This window comes from Lactuca serriola, chromosome 8 (assembly GCF_051521515.1).
Source record: "Lactuca serriola cultivar US96UC23 chromosome 8, Lser_US96UC23_V15, whole genome shotgun sequence".
Taxonomy (NCBI): domain Eukaryota; kingdom Viridiplantae; phylum Streptophyta; class Magnoliopsida; order Asterales; family Asteraceae; genus Lactuca; species Lactuca serriola.
The window spans coordinates 188,826,624-188,833,643 of NC_136415.1; positions in this window are offsets into that span (position 1 = coordinate 188,826,624).

Sequence of the window (7,020 nt, forward strand, 5' to 3'; positions counted from 1 at the left end):
AGAATAGATGAAGAGACTCTTAATTGACTTGACTAGAGAATTCCCTATATGTCCATACTCATATACATAGTATTTAACTAATGGACCAAACGACCTTCGGACGGCTACCCGATCCCACCAGACCACATCTCAACGAAGAAAAGGAAATAGGGCCGATGAGCCTTCCTAAGTCTTTCAGTCATTACTTATATATACCTATATAAGTACGGACATACATCTAACTATGACTAAGTGGGTATCAAGTGAAAGTGATTCTCGTGAAGTAGGAGTGTCTAATAAGTGAAGTAAGAGCGGTCGTAAGTGAAGTATAAGTGTCGAATAAGTATAAGCGCATCGCGAAGTAGATATGACCACAAGTGAAGTAAGAGCGTATCAAGTATAAGTGAAGTAAAGTCGATCTCAAATACAAGCGAAGTAGAATCGTATCACTAAGTAAGAGGGTAATTAAGTATAAGGGTTATCAGGTACAAGTGACTTCAGGTATAAGCAAAAACATTACAGAGTAGGAGCATAGAATAAGTATAAGCGAAGCAGTGGTATCTAACAATTAAAAGTATTCATGAAAAACCCTTGAAGACTTTGTTACTCAGGAAAATCGCATTTGTATTCTTTGATAAAATAGGTGTGAAAATCTTTAGAAATCTTTGAGAATCTTTTATAAATCAGTTGAAATGAGTCTTTGATAAGCTATGAAAGTAAGAACTTGAACAATTTAAAAAAAAACTTTTTTTTGAAGGCCATTTATAGTGTCCTACTCGGTAAAACAGTGTACAGTGGTAAAACCTTGTGCATGCGGGTTATCAATCACATGTGATTGATATGATAACTGGCATGTTTAACTTGTAATCCCCCCCCTATGAAAACATTTGAAAGCATTAAAAAGGTTCATTCAGGGGTATGAACTCACCTGGTATAAGTAGGTCCGACGGTAGTGCCGTTTAGGCGTTCGGGGTCACGCAAGGACTTGAACACACACAAGGACCTATTTTAACATATGATAACATATGTTCACATACAATTAGCATATAATATACTAATAAAACAATTACACACACTCAAAGGAGTGGATAACACGTTTGGTTGAGTGTTTGGGGTCCCGGGTAGCGTTTAAGGGTGCTAAGGGTCTCCTATCAGCTGTGGGACTTTGCTATGCTCACGTACCAAGGGTGTAAAGGGGTTTAAAGCATCAATATGGACCAAACAAGGAGTTTACGGCCCAACCTAAGGGAGTTTACGGCCGTAAACTCCCAAGGTCAATTCCTTGGGGTTTTGATGCTTCTAGCTTGTTCCTTGATTTATTCTAAGCACTTCTCATCAAAGGCATGATTGGATTTGAGGCTTCTAAAGGTATTTTATAGGAGTTTACGGCCTAAGAACTCTCCCAAGGGAGTTTACGGCCGTAAACTCTCAATCTTTGAGTTTAGTGAAGTTTCAAGCCTCTAATGCCTTTCTAGTGATTTCTAATGAAGTGTGATGCTATTTTGGAGGATTAAAACTAACATTTGAGGGGGTTTTTGGGGAGTCTACGGCCTAGATAATGTTTGGGCCGTAAACTCCAAGAAATGTCTCATTTTTCTTGTGTTTAAGCCTTTAATTCCATTCTAGCATTTTATGGTAAATGTCTAAGGCCATTAGGGGGGCAAAAATCACACTTTTGGGCATGATTTAGGGAGTTTACGGCCTTGACTATTCATGGGCCGTAAACTCCTTTCTTTAATTCATTTTGGAGTGTTCTAGTGTCCTAAACTCAAAGGAATAAGTCCCTAAAATATGTAATAAGCCCTAGGATGAGTTTGGTGCACATTTGGGACCATGACTTGTGGAGTTTACGGCCTAAGCATGTGCTTGGGCCGTAAACTCTTCTTTGAGTCCTAAATCCATGCATTTTAGTGTTTAAACACCCCTAGGCTATATCCCCTAATAGTTTCTAAGCTTATGGTCAAGTTTAAAGGCATTTTTAGCACCTTTTTAGGGGTTTACGGCCCTAGAATGTTCCTGGGCCGTAAACTCCTTATCCTATGCCTTCTTGGATGATTTTTGGGCTTTAAACATAAATCAATACACTTAGAATAAACTAGGGTAAGCGGACTTACAATTTGGAAGCGTTTGGTTGCGAATTCGGGGCGAAAACGGGTCTAGAGAGAGAGTATAGAGAGAGAGTGTAAAAAGTCTCCAATGGACTCCACTCACCCATATATAGGTTTCACAGTCGGGGCTCAGTGGAATTTTACCCAATACTGCCGCTAAACGGGGCTTTTGGTCGCACCCGATTTAGTGGTCGTAATAATAAAACTTGACATTTTCTAAATGAATGAAAATGTGTGTCTTGTGTTTTTATTCCCTTTTATCACGACTTAACGGCATGTTAAAGGTAATCAATGGAAATGTTTATTAAATTGATGCCCTCTAATTAACGGAACTTTTATACAGTGGAATATTCCGTTAACGGTAACGGGGGAAATGTAACGGGACAACTTGGGTTGTCACATCATCCCCCCGTTAGAGGGAATTTCGTCCCGAAATTCAAGTCTAGACAAGGAAGTAGGTATGAATGGACAAGTAGAGATGAGGGAGTACTTCCTATACGGTTGCCCTCACATTCCCAAGTGATCTCTAGTCTGTGTTTGTCCTTCTCACAGACCTTCACATAAGGGATGTGGATTCCGTCTAGTGTAGCTAGCGGGTTCCGACTGGTGTATCTATGAAGTCAGGGTTCCCGATGGATTCTATCAAGATGAGTGAGGCACGAAAAGTGTTGTCGGATAATCACATCTCAAGTCTAAGAAGTGGATCGGTCGAATGTGAATCTTGTGGTATACCCGAAAGTAGTAGTGGTCTGAAAAGGATTGGACCAAATCTCCATGAGTATTCCCGGATGGTCCTACGCTCTCGGAAGGGTAGAGACTTTCAGTACTTAGAACATAGTGTACTTTTATGGCAAGATCATCACTAGCGTGATCGCCATTCCGAAGTTCCTAACGTTCTCTCTCGTACTGGTAGTGTAGTCCTTCGGGTTGGTTCTTAGGAATCTCAAGTGGTCTCCAGTTTCATGCTTTCTTCCCACTGGATGATGGAGGCTTCCTAGATCGTCAAGTGGGTTGAGCGATTATGGTTATCGGTTTGCTATAGGGTGTCTATCCCAAGCTTGTGCAAAATGGACCTGCACTAACAACGCTTGAGATACGGAAACCCTGAGAATCGGGGAGACAGGGCTTCGCCAGACGAGTGTTGGACTATCTCGGGAGGTGGTTCTACTATCTCTGCTTGAGATAGTATTCGGGGAACACCTATTAGTCCAAGGAATCTCTAAGACTGTGGTTTATTCTAGCGTGGAAAGTGCGTGCTCCTGCATAATCCCTCGACTAACACCAAAGCTGGTGTCGAGTCCATAATCTCTTCGGAATCAGGGTCATGAGATTTAACGCAACTACCTTCGCACTTGACCAAGTATTCTTGGCTGCGAAGGTTACCCTGTGGTTCTCGGTATCCTAGTGTTTACTTCGGAAAATATAATTCATCGTCTATAGGGCGACGACGATTTCCTCCTTGCGAGAGGGTGGAGGATGATAAGCACCACTTGTCTATAACTGGGTGGACAAGGTGCCTGAGTAGTTAGAGCATCAGCTGCAACTACTCTTCCGAAGGTTCTAAGTTTTCTCGGTCTAAGGCAAATCTAGTGGGCATAGGGTCTCTTCACTCGGAACTTTACTAGCTCAATCCGCAGTAGTTCTCTTGATTTCGGCCCCTATGTTATCGAGTAGGGTGAAAGTGTTTTGCGAAGAGGTTCGTGGTAGAGCTCATGCTTGGCTTAACCGCCAATACTTGATGGATGCCAGCAATATACCTGGTTATAGTGGTCAGCCTCATGAGTTCTATTCTCTGGGTTCACGAACCTGATGTGCGAGGTGCGACGGATTTCCCAGGGAAATCTAAGGAGTATGCTCCGGTTGGTTGTCGTCTTTTAAAGTATCTGCAGTGTCCTTCGCTTCGGTGTTCATCTGACTACGAGGGGTCGGTCCATAGCGCGGGGTACTCTCACTTGGGTACTTCGGAAGGTTTGAGATAAGAGGGACAATTGACGATTTGCATTAGATGTGATTATTTGTGTTAGGTTCGAGTTCGGAGGAACCTTTATTTGCCGATATGGCCATGGAGAAAGCTCACAGCACGAAGAATGTACACATGGTTGCACGAGGTCAAACCATGATCAATAGAGTCGTCGAAGTTGGAACACTCCGACATGATATAAAGTGAAGATCGATAGAGTCATGTGCCGAACAGGCACACAAGTTCTAGGCGTCTCGGGTTTCGTCCTATATATCGCTACCGCGGATACTTGGACCGATAGAGTCGACGCGGAACTATAGAGAGTTCTAAGTGTTTCCGAATAGAGTATCTTTTCTTGAATGGATTCTCACGAGGCATTTCTACAATCGCCTCACATATACTAGTCATGTATATTTAAGGTGGGGAGGACTGTTGACTGAGCGACCCCGCCCTAAATCCACAACCAAACGAGGAACAGGAAATGAGGCGGCATTCGCTCACTCTAGGTCTGTCCATCTCGAATATACATGGTCGTAACGTATACGTTTAGCCATCATAGTTTTACCTAATGAATTTTAAATTTTATAACAGTGCTGCGACTTTCGCCTTACTGGAAAGAATTTATACTTGAATTAGTCTTTTATTGTTCTTAGCTTAGTTATCCGGGATCGAGAGACGTACCAAAAATCTAACGAGTTTCCTTGCTGCTTCTCCCTAAGCAGTAGTGTCAGGCTCCTTCTATGTCTTTGTCTTTCTCTTCGGTTGGGCAGTCCCTCTTAAAGTGTCCCATTTTACCACATAGGTGGAAAACTATACGGGTCGCCGCATTGGTGGTTGGTGTAATGAACTCAACCGGGGTTCTGCAGACACGAGCAGTATGCCCCAGCATGTGGCACCTAGCACAATAGAGTTCCCTGCGGGTACCATGATGATGGTAGCTGCACTTGCTGCAGTGGGGAAGGTCTCCTAGGTATGGTCTTCTTGAGGTCGGGAGGGAAGGATTTACAGGGGTATCGACTGCCTCAGCTCGTTGCCCTTCGGAAGGTCCTGGAGCCGAGGTACTTCCCTCCTCTATCCTGAATTTTCTCTTTAGTGGGTTAAGTGGAGGTTCTTGGGTGGCTGAGTGGGGAAGAGTGGGTTGCTGCCGTCCATTGCCAGAATTAGAAATCCCGACAGGGCCCTTGCTAACATTGACGTTGTTAGCATTCAGGTGAGCCATGACAGCTGCTACGGCTGCTGAGACTGCAGCTTGGAACGTAGCTTCATCGAATAAGAGGGCAGGTTTCTTGCTTGCGGATTGGTTATGCTTCTTCGGTGTCATGGTTTTTCCTACACGGGGAGGAATACAAGGAAATGAGAGACGATGGTTAACCCTGGACATTTCTGTCCTGAACGTATTAGGCATAAATTTTTCCCGTGCCTCGGGTTCTGACTGTCTGAGTGTCGACCTACATCCCTATGATGTAGTCCTGGTAATCAAGGTAAGAGTATGAGTGTCGGAAAAAGGCCATAAGATGCGAGTCGTTCCTACTAAGTTACCTTTACACTGGGAAGGTTTCACTCTCCGGCCTGGAGAGAATTGAGAACGGTTCAGAACAAAATCATGGAAAGAGAAGCTCACAAGGGCGGATGGCTAAAATTCTCTCAATAGAGATGCGGGGATCCGCCCTAATCGCGTATCTGGCAACGGGAAACGACGATTTACCTAACACATAGCGTGAGTAGTGTAACCACTAACTCACTAAATTGCATTATTTTAAGGGTGAATTATCGTGACGAATACGAGGAAAAGACAATTCCCGGGTTCCATGCACTAGCTCCCTCGGTCTGCCTCGTATCTTTGACTGGAATCGGCGTTGGCTTCCTTCGGGTAGTTTCCTAGGGTTCTCTTCTTGTATGGACATATCGAATTTCTACTCCGCCTTCCTTCTGATTCCAACTATGGGTGTCATCACTTCATGATGGATGACTGGGAATCTCCGAAGTTTAGGCGAATCCCTCACCACTGTCCTTAAGAGAATATGGGCACTTGGTGCATTCAATAGTCCCGTCCCGATTCATTTATTTCCGAACAGGAAATCTTCTCAATGAATCTCCTCGGGGTCGGAATCAACTCTTCTGTCAAGCACTGAAGTGGATAGGGTTTTTCTACAGGGTTCGCGCGAGAATGGAAATGTCTAAAGAATCCTAAGGGATTATTAACATTTCACTGTATGATCCATATCGAGTCCTGCTACGATTACACAGGGTATACAAATCATATATAGCTTAGATCCGATAGGCCTTCGAATATGTGATACTACTCCAGAACCACATCCCAACGAGGAAAAGGAAATAGAGCGAACCACACATTCTCAGCCTATGGGGTCCTTATTATATATAACCTTGGGAGTACACCCTCTGTAGTTGTAGGTATATCAACAAGGATCTTTTAGTTATTCACGCAAGGTTGTTTATAGATTCTAAAATACCCCCATGGTATTTTAATCCTTGTTTGAGTTCTTATCTTCTGAATATGACTTCTGGGATTAGTGTGGATCTTTTAGCGTTCCAAAATACTCCTATAGTATTTTAACTTTATGTTTGGCTCTAGCATTCCTAGTTGGTAAGTTTCAGACCTGCTGCACACCACTATCACTCCCGAGCACACGTTCACCGCATCTCGGATAAATGTAGTTGATCAGGTTACATTTATCCCAGCTTACGATTACATAACTGCCCAGGTTTGACTGTAGTGCTCAACATCCGAAGACTTTTATTATTGTTCTTCTCGTGATACTTTTGTTCGAGTGTTTAGATTCGAGATGTTATTATACTTTGGTAAAATATGGTTATATTTTAAAGTATAATTCTCGGTCAGAGTGTTTTATCCCATTGTATTTATAGGCTGTATATCTTTTATGAATTGATATACTTAGCTCACTATAAACAATGCTCTGATACCAATCTGTCACACCCCAAAACCGGAACGGC